The following is an 18811-nucleotide window of genomic DNA, read 5'->3' as shown; positions in this document are numbered from 1 at the left end:
TTAGAAGATTTAAACACTATTAAAGGATAATAGGATGGAGATATAAATATTAGATTAAATATATGGAGGAAGACAATAGCAAACCTCAAAAAAATCATGAAGGATAAGACATTTCAATGATAACGAAGATTAAAATAGTAAGTCAAAGTATTTTCTACTACTGATACATCATTATGAAAGCTAGAAATTTAGATTGAGCAAGAGATACAATAGAAGCATGAATCTGGATATTGGATTATCCAGAAATCAAGCCAGAGACTAAATAAAGACAGTTGTTTTCCTCAGGCAATAATTAGCAAGCAGAAACTCACATATTTTGGACATATGATACAAGCATTTGATAGACTGGAAAATTGATTATGGTTAGCAAGATTGAAGATAGAAAAAGAAAGGAAAGACGAAGAGAAGATGAATAGCAAGGTTGTCCTTGGCAGCTACAAACTATTAGCAGACACTAATCAAGTTGGTAAGCATATATCCATACTGGGTTCAAGACCTGAACCCAGCTTGATGGCATTTAATTAATTTCAATGCTGCATACACAACATATTCACAGTTCTGTCTTCTATTTTCTTATAGTCCACATGACTTCTTTTGTCACATAAACCCTGTATCAGAAAAAAGATACAGGGTTTATGTGACAAAAGAAGCCATGTGGACTATAAGACTTAACCTTTATCTAACCTCCATCCTTATGCCCCCTATACCTTTTGCTCCTAAAGGATACAATACAAAAATCCTATGTTCATTTACTGAACTAAATCCACTGCTTCAATCTCTAGTAACCTCTGGGCATTATTATTTGAAATTTCTCATCATTTTTAGACACATAAGAAATCTATATAAGTCATGTCATGGAAGAGCCTCAACATAATTAACATAGTTGAAGGAATTCAACAAATCACCTCCCCCCAGTTTGCATCACTGCCCCCACTCACTACAGCTGGGCCCCCCAAGTCCCCTCCCACCCCAACAGAATCTGACCTTACCATGCAGGGATAAAACACTGCCATAGGCATAATGATAAACTGTCCTTACTTCCAGGGTGTTGGTTTTTGTTTTTGTTTTTTTGATTCTGCGACTGTCAAGATTAAAGCAAAAACCCAGTGTAATAATGCAGCATCAATCAAGATGAGGGCCGGGGCCATGTGGACAGTGGATAAAACCAGAATTGCTAGATCAGTGGTCTGTGTAAAGGCTTCAAACTTGAAAACTCTGCTGCTAGGTTACATGCCTTTACTCCCAAAAATAACCTGCCTGGAACTGCAATTTAAAACTCTCCTCTGCAACATTAGATGCTTTCCAAATCCATTGCTTTACTCAATTATTGAAAAAATGGTTTCTTACTCAATCTTTTTATAGCAGTGGCTTTGCTAAGCAAAAATGTTTTTTTAAGTTTTTTTGCAGAACCTATAGGCGCAGTAAGGAGTAGCAGAACAGGAAGTTAGTGGTAAAATTGTTTCATTGCTTGTTAACTTTGTATGTACAAATATATATGATACTGGGAAAAAGAAGGGGAAATAGCTGGAAAGATGCACCACGTTGTGTAAACCATTATTATTGAAAGCCTTGATGAAATTGTTCAGTCAAGTGGTTTTTATGCTGTGTTTGTTCATTATTGCCACTTTGCTTATTATCTGTTATGTACAATGTACCAAGTGTATTGTATAATGCTGCATGAAAATGCTGCATGATATTTTCTACATAAAGTATATTACCTTACCTTTCATCACCCAAATCAAATCCTTTATTAGCCTTCTCAATATATGGTTGAATACTTACTTGGAGAAGAAGTTTTAAATGTTTTTCTGGTATATGAAATTTTAGTTCTCCACAGTTGATTGACCTTTTAAATGGGTTTCCTAATATTTGCTGTCCAGTGACAGCTGCCTTTGAAGTCTTCTTCAGCATCTGGTGTCTATTAATCTGGAATATTTTTGTTATTCCAGCTGGCAGTTCTGTTTGCTCTTGCTCTTATTCACCTGTCATGCTCATGAGCACTGAATCTTGATAGTGTACAGTCTGTATTAATTTGGTAGATTGGAGAGAAAAAGCATCTGGAAGTCTGATAGGATTACTAATATGTTGATAGTGATCTTTCCATTGGTGTACCTTATATTTAAATTATTATTTTCATTTATTGGGTCCAGACTAATATTGAAGGGATGAGGCCACGTCTTCAGTGGAAGCAAAATTACAATATTTTATTTTAAAACATATACATGTCCAGCAAATATATTTCTAAAATTAGGCTTGACAGTACATTAATAATACCTGTTGATATTTCAAAAGACAAAAAAAGTTTTTCTTCTTTAGAACAGCATTATGTAAAATTTTCATAATGACAGCAAAAAGAGATTTAGATTTTCAGCACAAACTTTATGCAGTTACTTATGAGTAGAATGAAAGATGAAGTGAGTTTTATTTATTTTATTTTATTTATTTATTTTGTCAAGTGTGTATTAGATAACAGATATAAGTATAAAAAATGATTATGAAGACATGAAATGGATACGAATAAAGGGAACATTAGGACAGGGACGGTAGGCACATTGGTGCGCTTATGCACGCTCCTTACAGACCTCTTAGGAATGGGATAAGGTCAACAGTAGACAGTCTAAGGTTAAAGTTTTGGGGATTTGGGGAAGAAACCATAGAGTCAGGTAGAGTATTCCAGGCATTGACCACTCTTGCTGAAGTTGTATTTCCTGCAATCGAGTTTGGTGTGGTTTACCCTGAGTTTGTATCTATTGTGTGCTTGTGTATTGTTGTGGTTGAAGCTGAAGTAATCATTGACAGGTAAAACATTGCAATAGATAATTTATAATAGATAATATAATATTAGATAATATTAGACAATATTAGATAATATTAGATAATAAATAATGCTTAGGTTGGACCTAAGGCAGAATAGTTCTAAGTCATCTAAGCCTGAAATTTCAAGTCTGGTAGCATAAGGCATTCTGTTGCGAGTAGAGGAGTGGAGATCTCTTCTTGTGAAATATCTCTGGACTCTCTCAATTGTATTAATGTCCGATATGCAATGCGGGTTCCAGACAGATGAGATGTATTCAAGAATTGGTCTAGCAAATGTTTTGTATGCTCTAGTTCATAGTATGCTCTAGTTCATAGTATAATATTACCGGAGAAAAAGCTACACAGGATTAGGTTAACAATTCTTTTATATATATATTTTGCTCTTTTCAATTTTTCCCCAAAGTTTTTATTTTTTGCAACAAACATACAAACAAAACATAAAAACATAAAGCCCTCTTTATACTTACAGTGCGTCAGTTGGTTACAATCTTTTGTGCTATCCTTTTTTTACCATTACTCACAAGTTATATAAATTCTCACCTTATCGGTCTAAGCTTGTGCTTATATAATATCAATTATTAAACATTCATTTGACTATTTTTCCATCATTTTATACGAGATATTCTAATTTTCATTATGATTTAATCTTATACATTCATCCAATGGTTATATATTTTATCTAACCATTGATAAAATAAAATCCCATATCATATAAAATTGTTTATCCTCTTGTTCTCTAATTTCAAATGTAAATTTACTCATTTCGGCACAGTCCATGATTTTCTTAATAATTTTCTCCTGCATAGGTATTTTTTTCATTTTTCCAATTCTTAGCAAATACAATTCTAGCCGCTGTTAAAATATTTACAATCAAATATTTCAATTTTTTACAATATATTTCTGATATAATTCCCAATAAAAATATCTCAGGTTTAAAGTCTATGCGTTGTTTTGTCATTTTTTCCAACGGTGTGGATTATAGTCTAATATCTTTTTGCATCCGAGCATGTCCACCACATGTGGTAATATGAACCAGGTATCTGATGACATTTCCAACATTTATCCGATTTATTCTTGAACATCCTCGCAATTCTCACCGGGGGTAAGTGCCACCTATAAAACATCGTATACAAATTTTCTTTATATGCAGTTGACATTGTCATTTTGTAATTTTGAGACCACAATTTTTGCCATTTATCTAAATCAATCCCATATCCAAATTTTTCCCCCACGCAATCATCGTTTCTTTTACTTGTTCTTCCTCTAATTTAAACTCTAGCAAATGTCCATAAAGTTTTTTTATTACTTTTTCATCAGTACCTGTCAAAATTTTATCTAAATCAGTCAACTTAACATAGATACCTTCTGTTTTAACATCTTTATCAAATCTAGATTGTATTTGCAAATATGAAAACCAATTCATTTTTACACCTTGTTCATCCAACGCTTGCATAGATTTAAGTTCACCCTTTTCATTCAATATCTCACCATATCTAACTGTTTGTTCCTTTTTATATATTATTGGATAGGAAAAGTCTTCAATAGTAGATAACCATAGCAGAATTTTTAAATAATATTGCTTTTTTATCTTCTCCTAGTTTAGAAACAATGCTTCTCGAATATAATGTCTTCTAAAATACCTCTGCGTTTTAGTTCCCTTATACCAGAGGAAGGCATGCCACCCTAACAGCAGGTCATTTCCTTCTAAATTCAAAAGTCTAGAATTCCTTAATGTTATCCACTCCTTTACCCACATCAGACTTGTCACTTGGTAGTATAGTTCCCAATTGGGCAAAGCAAATCCTCCTCTTATTCTTGCATCTTGTAACAATTTAAGTTTTATTCTCGCTTTCTTCCCCTGCCAAATGTATTTTGGCACTATTTTGTTTAAATCTTCAAAAATTATTTCCCTAATCTGATTGGAATTGTCTGGAATAACTATAAGATTCTGGGCAATACATTCATCTTAATTGTAGATATTCTCCCAATTAGTGATAATTGTAAATTTTCCCATTTTATCAAATCTGTTGCAATCTGTTGTTTAAGTTTGAGATAATCGTCCTCCTTAAGTGTGCTACATCTTGGTGTTATATGTATCCCTAAATAGTTAACCTTGTTTGTGACCTGGATCCCCAAAACTTCCTCCAATTCTTACTTTCATCTTACTAACATGTTCTTTGCTAAAATCTTTGTTTTATCTTTATTTATTTTCAAACCTGCTACTTTCCCATACTCTTCTATCTTTTCTATCAGTTTAGGTGCAGACTCCAATGGATCCTCTAATATAAATACCAGGTCATCTGCAAAAGCTTGTAATTTATACTCTTCTTTTTAAATTTTCATTCCTTTTATTTCTTTTTCTTCTCTGATGTTCCTATTCAGCACTTCCAGTGTTAACACAAACAACAGAGGCGACAGTAGACAGTCTTGTCTGGTCCTTTTTCTTATATCTATAAAGTCTGTTAACTCTCCATTTATCATAACCTTTGCAGTTTGTTTCAGTAAATTTTTTACCAAAGCCCATTTGGTCCAACTGTAACAGCATAAAACGCCAATTCACATTATCAAAGGCTTTTTGTGCATCTATAAACATCAGAGCCATTTATTTTTCAGGATGTATTCCAGTGTATCTAAAATTATTCTCATATTAACTTTAATCTGTCTCTTCGGCAGAAGTCCATTTTGATCAGGATGAATAAAATTGTTTAAGTATCTTTTCAGTCTTTCTGCCAGAATTGAAGCAAAAATTTTATAATCTGAATTTAATAGTAATATAGGTCTGTAATTTTTAACTTGCTGTGGATCTGTGTCCTCCTTCGGTACAAGTGTTATATATGCTTCTGACCATGTTTCGGGTATTCTCTTCTTTGTCATAACTTCATTCATAATTTCTAATAAGTGAAGATTCAATGTTTCCTGGAATGTCTTATAAAATTCCACTGGCAAACTGTCCGGACCTGGTGCTTTCCCAATGTTTTGCTTTTTTTAAAGCTTCTGTTAATTCCATCATTGTTATATTACTTTCTAACATTGTTTCAATATCTTTGGGTATCTGGGGCAAATTTGCTTCCTGTAAGTATTGTTGAATTCTTTCTTCCTGAACATTCTCTTGATGGTACAGTTTTCCACAGTAATCTTGAATAATTTTTTTCTTCTCAGCATTTCCATAGCATACACGTCCTTGTTCATTTATCAATTGATTTATTCTTCTCGAGTCTCTTTCCTTTCTCAATTTATATGCTAGCCATCTTCCTGGTTTATTTGCATCTTCAAAATAGTTCTGCTTAGCATTTATAATTTTTTGTGCTATTTCTTCTTTTTCCATTAGCCCCATTTTTGCTTAGTTATGTCCATTTTAATTTCAATGTCCTTTTTTGTGGAAATTTCTGTAGTTCTTTTTCCAACTTCTTGTAGTCATCTTCCAATATTTTAAAGATTTTTTTTCTGTTTTATATTTCTTTTCCTTGTAGAGCCCATTATCAAACCTCTTATATAAGCCTTCATCGTGTCCCAGAGGTTCTGTAATGATGTATCCTCTTTTGTATTTTCTTTAAAGAAAAAAGTCAATTCTCTCTCAATTTTCTGTTTAAAATCTTTTTCCTTTAATATCGTATTATTTAAAGTCCATCTAGATCTCCTTTTTTGTCCTTTCCATACAAGTGTTATTAGATTGTGATCTGCCCAGGTACTTGCTTCTATTTCAGTGTCTTGTATGTTAGAAAGCAATTCTGTTGACATCCATATCATATCTATTCTAGACCATGATGCATGTCTATTTGAATAAAAGGTATATTGTTTATTTTCCGCATTTCTCTTTCTCCATGCATCGTTTAAGTTTATCTCATCTACCATTCGAAAGAAGGATTTTGGCAATGTCTTTCTAGTTTTCTTTGCTGTTTTTTGTGTTTTATAATCCAATTTGTCATTTATTATTCCATTAAAATCTCCCATCAGACAGATATTAGCATAGTCCAGTTCAATTATTTTCTTATGTAATTTCCTGTAAAAATCTTCTTGATTATCATTTGGAGCACAAATTGCTATTAAAAGTGTCTTTAGATTATTGTCCATTATCTCCACCATCAAAATCCTTCCATCATCATCTGTATATATTTGTTCTGCAGGGATTGTATCTCTAATGTATAACACCACTCCTCTCTTTTTACAATGTGTTAACGCTGTAAATAATTTCCCTAATTTTTGTTGTTTCAATATATAATCATGTTGTTTTTTAATATGTACTTCTTGTAGGCAGATTATATCAAATTTTAATTTCTCTAACTTATGAAGTACTTTTCTTCTTTTAATAGCTGAATTAAGCCCATTTATATTAATTGTAATCAATTTTTTCTCATCCATTTTAGACTTTGTAAGAAGGATTTGTTGTTCTAATAGATCATGGTTCTCATTGTTCTCTGGGTACACCACCTACGGCTCCTTCATCTTTTTCAATTACTGCTGTACATTCCTCTTGAAATTCAAATAACGACTCTTCTTTTCTTGTATCTTCCTCCCTTCCTCTAAAATATTCCAGATAGAATAATTCTGCTTTTTCAACTGTATCAGTTCTGTGTCTTTGTTCCTGCCAGGTAAACATGAGACCTTCGGGTATCAGCCATCTGTAATTTATTCCTCTCTTAAGTAACTCTTTGGTCAAAAATAAATATTCTCTTCTTATCTCACTCTTCTCGGTACCTGTTTCAGTACCACTATTTCTTTATCTTTGTACTTTAGTGTTTTTTCTCTTGCCGCCTACAGTATTTGTGATTTTATTATTTTCTTAGTAAATCTGATATGAACTTGGCAGTTTATTTCTCATCACATATCTTGTATAAATACGAAAAACCTCATCCATTCCATCCATCATCTTCTCTTTAGTTACCTCTAATGCTTCTGCCAGGATTTCTGTCATCATTTCAGCAAGGTTTTCACCCTTTTCTTCTTCTATATTTTGAAATCTAAGATAGAATTCTGATCTGTCAATTTCCCATCCCAATGATTGCAGAGATCTGCCCTTATCTCTTTCCACTTCACTCAATCAGGTATCCATATCTCCAATCTTCTTATCTCTTTGTACATCTTGTTCTTCAATTTTCTTAATTCTGTCCTCATATTGCATCATCATCTGTTGAATATTTTCTATTTTTTCATCTGTCTTTTCCGTTCTTTGCTCAATATTCTCCGTTCTTTTTTCAATATTATCTGTTTTTACTTGTATCTTTTGAATTCCTTGCATAATCATCTGCAGTGTCACTTCTTTCTCCTTCTCTTGTTGTAATATCATCTGTATTGATCATTGTCCTGCAGATGGTGAGGAAGAAGAAGTTGGGATTGAAGAAGCCGAGGCTGGTATTTTTCTGCTCATCATAAAGTATAATAGAAAAATTGAAAAGAAAAAGCAAGAGCAGCCAATTGTCACTCTAGTAAAAAAAAATTAAATAAAAGCAAAAGATAAAAATAAAAAAGGGAAGGGAAAAATCTTCAGGCACTTGAATACCTTAATCCAATTGGTTACAATTATGTAGGAAAAAAGGAAAAAAATAGAAAATAGAAAAAGGATGAAAAAATAAAAAAAATTAAGAAAAGATTTAAAAAGACAGAAATCTGTATATTCCCCTTGCCAAAGAGGTAAAACAAAGGGAGGAGTGGGAGTAAAAGTAGTCTTATTCTTGCATCAAAGGACTCAAGTCCAAATATAAAAATCCAATCGGGGGTGGGGGAATAGAAAAAAAAGGAAAGAGAAAATGCAATTCTGTCAACAAGCAAAGCACTGCCACTATATGTTCAAGGCTCTTTACTAAATCAAAAAACAAAATTTCCAGTTCTCTTTTCAAGGTCACTTCAATCATCTTTCTTTCAAATCCAGACTCCAGCTATCAGTAGTTCCACAGAAGAGCACCTGCAAACAATCTACATGCTCTTCCCACTATCTTTTCAATGCAAAGCTCATAGTCCTTGAATGTAACAGCAAATGTATCAACAAGAAAGAAAGAAAGGAAAACAATGTATCCAAGCCTCCAGGTGGCAGCGCTACTTATTTCGCTTTCCTTTCCCTTGCTGTCTAATATTAAAATCAGGAATAAAAAATATATAAAGAATCTAAAATTATTAAAAAGAAAAATCAAGAGAATAATTTTTTTCCCAAAGAGTTATTTTGAAGGGAAAAAATAAAATTTAAAAAGGAAAGACCAATCCAGTTTAAAAGTTAAACAGTTTTAACAAAATCCAAAGTTCCAATAAAAAGAAAAAACAAACCTTCAGGTTTAATTTGTGCTTAATCTCACCACTTGAACACTTTTATCTTCACTTTTAAATTTAATTTTTAGTCTTTTAGGGTGTTCTCTCCAGAAAAAAATAAGTAGAAAATTATCTCACCAAACTGACACACTTTCTTTCCAGCTTTCTTCCGTTCCGGAGCTGTCCCAGCTTCAGCAGCTTTAGTGGCTGCCTCTCCACCACGGGAAAAAAGGGCTTCTCCTGGATCTACCGGGAACTTTGTGATGTCCCTGGGATCGACAGGATGTGCCCTCCTCAGTCACCATCTCTACAGGATGGTTTAGGTCCATTGGGACCGTCCTGCAACGGAAATATCAGCAGTGATCTTAGAGCTTAAAGATCGCATGCTGTACTGCTGTGACGCAAGCTCCGCCCTCCGGTTAACAACTCTTAATGCAATGTTTTTGGCAATGTTGTTACAGTGGGCTTTAGCACTTAGATCATCAGAGATGAGTACTCTAAGGTCCTTGACAGAGTGGAGGTCGTGTATAAAGTCATGTTCATTCAGCTTGTATTTTATTTTCTGATTTTTTTTGCCAATATGTAAGACAGAGCATTTGTTTGTTGAGATTTGAAGTTGCCACTTAATTGAACATACAGATACATAAAGTCTTTTTGAAGGGTAGCAATATTGTTAGTAGTTTTACATCATCAGCGGAAAGAACGCAGTTGCTTTTAATATGATCACAAAGTCAGTTATGTAAAGTATAAAGAGAGTTGGTCCTAGTATGCTGCTTTGGGGGACACCACTGTTGACAGATGTGGGATTTGATAGGGCGCTCCTTATTTTGACTATTTGTTTCCTGTTTGACAGGAATGCAGCTATCCAATTATGCAGGTGTCCAGAGATGCCATAAGGTTTTAGTTTTAGAAGTAGTTTGTCGTGTACCAGTGAATCAAAGGCTTTACGCTATGTAAATAGCGTCTATTGCTTTGCTCTGATCGATTTGTGTAGTCCATATGTTTTTGCAATGTAGGAGTTGCAGATTACAGGATATTTTTTTCTGAAACCAAATTGTTTGTTAGAGAGTAGGTTTTTTTTCTCTAAGTGGAGGGTAATGGATTGGTTAATAATTGATTCCATGACTTCGTAGGTGACGCAACATAAAGAAATTGGTCTGTAATGTTCAACTAGGCTGGGGTCTCCCTTTTTAAAGATGGGGATGACTGTGGCTAGTGACCATGGGTTGGACAAGGAGCTGGTCCTGAAAGATTTTTCAAAGATTATGCTTAGAGGTTCTGCTATGGCAGTGAAAAGCTTTTTTAAGAAGTAGGAACATAGTCTGTTGGTTCCAATAGATAGAGATGGTTTTACATTTCGTAGTGCTTTTTCAATGTTATCTTCTGTAAAATCGATATGTATTAGACTATTGTAGTTGTCTGTGGTTCAACTATGAAATATTGGAAATGAGCCATTGCTTCTTACAAAGACTGAGCTGAAGAATGTGTTAAAGAGGTTGGTTTTAATGGTTTCATCATTACATTCTTTACTGTTAGGTCCTTTTAGGGGTGGGGTGGATCTTGAGTCTTTAAGTTTGTTGTTTTCAAAATTATAGAAGGCATGGGTAGATTTCATGCATAGAAGTTTTTCCTCTTGTTTAATGTGATAATTGGTGCATTCAGTCTTTATCTGGTGGCACAAGTTTTTGTAGCGGCTTTTAAAGTTGGCAACATGGCCAGGTTTGTTTTTCCGCCAAAAGGATTTTGTTGTTGTTGGAGCTTCCTTATTATTATGGGTAATTTGTTCTTTCTGGTTTTGGGGGGTTATTAGTGGTACATATAGTTTGATGACTCTTTTGACTTCAAGTAAAAAGACATTGTAATGGTGATGCATCCAGTGAATAGAATTTGCCAATCAAGAGATGAGAGGTCAGTGTCTATGACATCATAGTTGGCTTTTTTAAAGTTATAGTTTGGGATCCCATCATTATGATGATTTTTATGAGGACGTATGTTGAGAGAAAAGTCAATCATGCTGTGGTCATTGTTAGAAAAGGGTTCTTTTATTTGTAGTCCATAAATTGAATTAAAACTGTTGCAGACAATGAGATTGAGGCAGATGGTAAGTCAAGTATTGTTGGTTACTAGTTGTTCAAATCCCAGATTAGTTACAGCATTATACAAAGTTGCATGTATGGGTTCAGTTGTACATTCATTTGGGGTACAATTAATAAGAGGTAGATTGAGAAAGATAAGAGTGTGTGGGCAGGAGGATGCCCAAGTTAGTAGTGAAGTTAACTTGTTTGCATGTACGATGTCATAATCAGGGGCTCTGTAACATAAGAAACGAAATGTGATATTTAAGGACAGCTCACAGATGATGGTCTCAGAAAGAGCAAGTTCCTGGGTAACTTGAATATTTTTTAGATGTAGGGACTTTTATAGAAGATAGCAACACCACCTCCTCTACAGGTTTCATGATTGGATCGGTAAACACAATAGTCTCTTACTGTAGTAATGGAGTCAGGGACGGATGCATTCAGCCATGTTTCATAGACAAATATAATGTTGAATTTAGCTCTATTTAGTAAGAGGAGGAATTCAGGTATTTTATTTATGAGGCTTCTTGCATTAAGTAGCTTGCATTTAAGGTCAGTAGTGGTTGGTATTGAGGAAGTTAGGGTGTGCCTAGTTTTGGGTGCCATTGCCATTTTTAGAAGTCTTTACCTCTATTTTGCAACACAGAACTGTGTCTATACATTAAACAATTCCAATGTTATTTTTTTGAAAAGTGTGCTATCAAGTGACTTTGTACAATATAAGTCATAAGTCATGCTTTTATACAATACAGAGATTGAGTTCATACACAACAAAGCTTAGCATAACGTGTGGTCCAGTCTAGGATAAAATAATATTTTTGAAGTTCCTTTTGATCTATATGTTATAGAAAGCCAGCACACTCCTACCATTCTGTATCATCTGCATGAACATGATTTATCTTCCCCAGCAAGATTATCAGTGCAGTTTATTGCTATTCTGTCCACTGCTCATATCCACTGTGATGCTTTCCTAGAGAAGGATACCCATTTCCTTGAAATGGCTCCTTAGTTGATCGTCGCAGAGGTGCATACAATTATGTATAAAGCAAAATTCTTATATTTTTAAGAAAAACCTAACACAAAAAAAAGTACAGTGCAACAAAAATAGCAAATGCTAACTTGGATATTATGAACATGAATTAATTATTTATAAATTAACCTTCCTCAACTTAGAACTCTCCAAAAGCAGTCATAATTTCCTACCAAAAAAAGGTATTATTGTGCCTTCAAAAGTATTGACTCCTGGCAACTGCCCAAACAAGCTCTTGCTAGAGAGCTAAACCTTTAGAGAAGGTTTCACAAGTGGGTTGCCATTGCCTCCTTCCTGAGAAAGAGGGATTGGCCCAAGTCCAACCAGCTGACTTTGTGTCTAAGGCAGGACTAGAACTCATGGTCTCTTGGTTTTTAACCTGTTGCCTTAATCACTTCACCAAACTGTCTCTCCCAAAAATTAAATCCATGGTAATTTAAAAAAAACAACAACAACGGAGCCAGTATCAGGCAAAGAAACAGCTTTTCATGATGAGGAAAGACAGATGAACTCAGCTGCAAATGTATAAAAATAATTACTAGAAATAATTACTAGAAATAATTAGGTACATTTCTCACTATTAACCAGGCTGAGAATTGGCTAATGGGAGTTGGAAATCTAATAACATCAAGGGGAAAATGCATATTCCACTCAAGGATTATAGCAGGTACATGAACCTATAATTGCTTACTGTGTGAGTTTTATAAAAATAAAAAAAATTAAAACTGAAATCTGTTTCAGTGAGATTATTTGATATCAAGGTTTTATCATTCTTAACATCATTTCCTTATAGAACATGAGATCAAGATTACAATATCTTTGCAATTTTGTAAGATATCAACACTGTTGGCGAAAACATGTAAGATTCTTTGTGACAGGTTTGGAAGTATTGCAAAACATTCGGGCACCTACACAGATGGTGTGGCTGGTCCTAAACTGGGAAGATGTTATAATACAAAGGTATCAGACTCACCGCATCACATTGCTGTCACATGACATTTCATGATCTTTTCCCCATTCATGGGCCTGCATGTCATGCATCCAGCCCCATGGGCTGCCAATTTAACACCCCTGTTCTAACATTACTACATTACTCTTTGCTGGACACCTGGGACACTTAATGGCAATATTCAGAGGAGCTCCTACCTCAACAGATATTTGGGGACAATCAGCCTGAAAAGTTTATTGTATGCATTTGATACCAGAACTGAATGTTTTATAGTGAAATTGTTTCCCAAAATATCTGCATTACTCCATTACTCCATTACTCTTTGCTGGACACCTGGGACACTTAATGGCAATATTCAGAGGAGCTCCTACCTCAACAGATATTTGGGGACAATCTGCCTGAAAAGTTTATTGTATGCATTTGATACCAGAACTGAATGTTTTATAGTGAAATTGTTTCCTGCTATAGGAAAATATAATTAGTTGAATCTTGTTTAAAACATTTTTTTGTTTTGAAAGAAGTATGCATATAAGGCAAATTTTTAGCTCTACTGCTGCAATTATAGTCTTCTAACTGTTGTTCTGGTGTCCTAAAGGTGTTCTGCAGATGTCCTACTATGTAGTTCTCAATTTGCAATATTAAACTTGCACAATTGTCACCTCTGTTTTCAGGATGAAGTCTTGTTTTTAAGAGGATGTAGGGATTTTCAACCAATAGGCTACTTTTCAATAGTATGTTATTTTTGTAATTCATGAGCTGTGAGTATTTTCAGTGCATACAGTATTTACTTTTCATCAGGCTAAGCCCTATGCATTCATGGCAAAAACTAATAAAAAGGAAGAATGTTTTGGATGTGGTAATCTAACCTTAGCTGTAAATGACATGAAGAGTTACCCATTTCACTGAATTTTGTAAAAGGGAGAATCTGTATTTTACATATCATTAAGATTGGTACTTGAAAATGGAAGCAATGCTTTTAGTGAGTAAGTAGACAGTTGTTTCTGAACATCTCATCCTTATATATTTATTGATGCCATATCAAGAAGCCAGCCCCCCAAAATATCGGGCATTATTATAAGAAATACTGCTTTGGACAGTCGCAACCTTTGAATCATCAGCTCAAAGGATGTATTCAGTTTTGGTTGAAATATCATTTTTATTGTGCTGAAAGAAATTGTCAGACAGATGGACATAATGAATTTGATTTCCCATTGCTGTTTACATTTTTTAAAAGTTCATCACAGTCTTATGCCAGCATAAAAAGCAGAAAGATAAATTTTTATCACCTGCTTGATATCTCATGCTAGATACTTGTTTTGATTTGGCTTAGCCTCAGTGGTGGGATTTAAATCTTTTAAACTACTGGTTCTGTGGGAGTGGCTTGGTGGGTGTGGCAGGGGAAGGATACTGTAAAATCTCCAGTCAGTGGTCGTATTTGCTGGTTCTTCAAACTACTCAAAATTTCTGCTACCGGTTCTCCAGAACTGGTCAGAACCTGCTGAATACCACCTCTGCTTAGTATGCTGTATAAGGCCAGCCATTGTAATTTACAAACCACGGTTTATGGCAGACCTGGGCAGTTTAGGGTCCCTGTCCAGACCATGTGAGATCAATTAGAAATTAGAAGTCAAAAATTTAAAAAATTTAAAGCACCAAGCGGGCAGGAGAAGTTGAGTCAGGTCCAGCTCTGTGCAGTCAGCGTGCACTCCTACAGTTGGCTTGTGGCTGCATGAAGGCAAGGAGAGAGAGTGCATTTCTGTTCCTGGTTTTTTTTTTTTTTTTTTGTAAATTTTATTTGAGTTTTCACAAAAAGAAAAGAACACAATTAAAACATCTTTTTTGAAAGCAGCATAATCCCGGGTTACATTTCTTCGTGCAGACACAATTTCAGGTTCATGCTCATTTTTATATTCTATTCCATATCTTATTACAATTTTACATTTTCTACATCGCTTCTTCCCTCTTTTAATTTCCTAAATTTTATTGTATTTATTTCATCTCAATTCAAATCATTATATTTATATTTTTTGTCTGTCCTGTTTCAATTGTCTATCATCTTTCCTCATTAAACAAAATTTATCCTGTAGTTACTGATTGGAGTATGACGCCTTTATATCTTTCCCCTAAAGTTATAACACTCAATATAATACATAGCTTCCATTCGGATTCTGTTTGGTACATTCTTAAACTACACACAGTATTCTTAAAAAACAACAACATTATAAATGTATATAATTAAAACAACATTCCATTCCAATTCAATTCTATCATTAATATTAATATTCATTAAAGTCTTAAGATTTTTCACATTACTTTCAATTAAATATCATACCTCTATGGGAACAATTATTAGCTTTCCATAATCAGTTCCCCCCCTCTTGACTTATGTTTTATAAAACATTGACTAATTAAAGTGTTCCCATTCCTTCCTAATTCAATTTTCTCATTTATTTTATTTCATTTACTTTATTCACAAACATTTCACTAAGTTACACTAACCATTCTATCCCTCATTCTAATCATATGCTGTTTCCAATTTTCTAAAGTTATTTCTATTTCAAATATAACAACACAATCTCATGTACCTTTACAGAATTCCCCTTTCAGTTAAATTTTCACCCATTATCTCTAAATAGGTCCTGTTTCTTTATATCTTGCTCCGGACCTTTGTAACTTCTTTTCCTTTCCTTCTTCCCTCTCTCCTTCTCCCTCCCCCTTTTACCCCTTTGTCTCTCTGCCTCTGCTTCCCTCTTCTGTATTCCCCTTTTCTGTTGTTTTCCAGTATTATACTTATTTTTCAAATTATTTTTCTTTTCTTTGGTTTTTTTTAAGTCTTAAATTCTCCATCCTCTTTCCCCCCTTTCCTTTTTCTTCCCTACATAGAGTTACTTGTTCATTAAAGATGGCTTCTTCTTTGTCCCAGTCTTCTTGTTTTGCAGTCTTTTCTTGTTGTTTCTCATAGTTCCAAATCTCCATTTCTAAAAATTGAAAAACGAAGCCAAAGGAACCCTTCCCTTCTTGTGCATCTTCTTTGTACTTTTTAAGTTCCATTTTCAATTCATCAAAAAGTGATGCCATTGTAAAAAAATTTAAACAACCACCCGATTGATTTTAGGCATTCAAATATAATAGCCAAAAATCCAAAAGTCACCAAGTAATCCAAATACACACAAACTGTTTCTTTTTGCTCTTTCTTTTTTTTCCACTTTCTCTTCCTGGGGTTACTATTTAGTTGCAAAGTTTCAGTTAAAATGTATCTTTTAGAAGTCTTATTGAAATTTTACTTTAGATTCTTTTAAAGTCCAGGCAGTCTCCTCCCTCTTCCAGATCCTGCCTTATTCTTTTTCTCTCCCTTCCTGCTTATAGAAGAAAAAGTTTTTAATGTCCAGAAATCTTTATTGTCTCTTTGGCATTTAGTTATATTTTTAGCTTAATTGCCTATTGATGCCAAAGCGGATTTTTCCAATTTCTTATTCTTAATTGTCAATATAAGGAAGGAGAGAGAAGGGAAAAAAAGCCAAACCTTTCCCTTTTCACTTTCTTTTGCTGCTTCTGACTCTTCTTTGGGAGTGATGTTATTTCTGGTAAAATTTAAATTCCAGGGTACCTTAGTTATTGCTTTTTCAACTTAGCCCGTTCAGCCAAAACTTTCACTTCTTTCACTTCCTCCTGCATGTTCTTTTCCGGTTGAGTACTTCTTTGAGGTGGCCATTTCTGACCACCGCTCCTACCGCCTTCGGGAAAGGGAGTTTGACCAGCTGAGGAGGAGAGATGCGGCTCTCCTCGACCCTGCTGGCAGTCTCCCCCTTCTTCACCACCTCTACGGGGTGGCTTAGCCCTGAAACCAGCCAGTTCGGGGCGCTCCAGCGGCGAGCCCAGGCAGAAACCGCGCATGATCGCGGATTCCTGTCTGTCGCCGAAGCCCTTCAAACCGGAAGTCTTCTGTTCCTGTTTAATTCTTGTCCTTGACCTGGAGCAACCTGAAGGCGAGGAGGTTATTGTGTGAGGGGACTGGGTTCGGCGGCCACCTATTGCTGCCTCAGTCAATGTGCAGCCTTGCAGGCAAGCAGGTGGAATGTAGACTAGACTTATTGGTTATGGTTATGGTTATCCTTCACAATAGTTCCAGTTTCTTATGTAGTCCCTTGAGAAAATGTATACCCCACCCCTAGTTTATGCCTTAATGCAGACGCTTGTAAACAAGCAACTCTGAGAAAGTTCTATGAAGAATTCTGACTGCTCTTCCCTAGAGCCTAGTTAAGAACCAAAGAGATGTCCTCTGGTGATGTGGGGGGATGGGGTGGGAGAAGAAAAAAGCACAGCACTGACCTGAGGCAAGAGCAGAAGATACAAAGCTAACTTTCCTACTTAAAATGGCAGCAGACATAAAATTACTGTTGCCATTGGAAGATGGACTAAAGGCCAACCAGCTCCTGAAATCTGTAGCCCAGCCTCAGGGCCATCTGCTCCCGTGCCTCACTAGTGAAAGCAGATTGTTTGGGCATTGTAGGGAAATCCTAATCAACAGTCAATGTTAAAGCAGAATGGATGACATCCTTGGCTTGACAGGTCACAAATATATGTCTCAGGATGGTTTTGAATTACTTTGGGGGTAGGGGACCAGGAGGCCAGAGCTTCTATTCTTCTGTATTGGAGCAATGAATGGAGAGACTCTTTTGAGAAAAGTGGGGCTAAATCAACATAAGTATGTTTATCCTGCTTATGGACAGATGAGATCAATGTTTTGCTCAAAGACTGCTAAGTCTGGAAATTTTTAAGGATAGAAAAAATATTTTCCCCTTTTAATTAAAAAAGAGAAAACATAACTTGCTTTTACTGTATCTTATAAAAATGATCTCTTATATCTTTTAGGGCAATCTGACTGAAATCCAAAGAGATTAGTTGCTGGTTTGGGGTAAAACTGCTGGCAACATAATACTAATCAAAACTAAATACATAATTATAGGTGATAGTTTTCTTTTTTACAGAACTATTCCCTAATTACAGTTTAGTTATTGAGTTTTCCTCAGGCAACACCCTTTTAAGGTAAGACTCATCATAAACATAATTAACATTCAGCTGAACAGAATTGATTTGAATGAAAAAAATGGTTTATAATATTTTAATTTACTTACATGATATTTTAATTTGCCTGTTCTTAATAGCCAAAAAAAGGAATTACCCTGTTGAAATTTTCTTTGAAAAGAGTTGCTTAATGAAAGTTACACACAATACTAGAGATAACAACTGTGAATTAGAATGTGTAATGCAAATTGATTGGAAGAATGGAAGCTATAAACTAATGATAAAGTAAGGATTGAATTTAAGTTTTAATTATACCTTCTGTAAAAAAAATTGAAAGCCATTTTTGTCTTTCTACAATTTTTACTTTTCTGAACTTCCATCTTTTTTCCTATTCTCTTCCTTATCCATTTCTCTGTTGGTTTTTGCTAGTATTTATGTTTTATTTAAAAAAATGTGATAAAGCCACATTAAAATAATTGTTAAGGTTCCTGATTTTATTATAACAATATAGCTTTGTGAAAAATGCATTTATTTACTGATTATCATTATAAGCTTAATAGTCTAAAGTTTTAGTTTATTTTTCCTCTATTATGTTGCAATTAATATTCCAATGTTGTAAAACGTTATATGCAGTACGTTATGGTATTTTAAAATTTTGCGCACTTTTTTTTGCAC

This window comes from Notechis scutatus, chromosome Z, assembly GCF_049901735.1.
Source record: "Notechis scutatus isolate UNSWTSFEM ecotype Mainland chromosome Z, rNotScu1.2, whole genome shotgun sequence".
Classification (NCBI taxonomy): Eukaryota; Metazoa; Chordata; class Lepidosauria; order Squamata; family Elapidae; genus Notechis; species Notechis scutatus.
Note: the sequence above shows the minus strand (reverse complement) of the source record.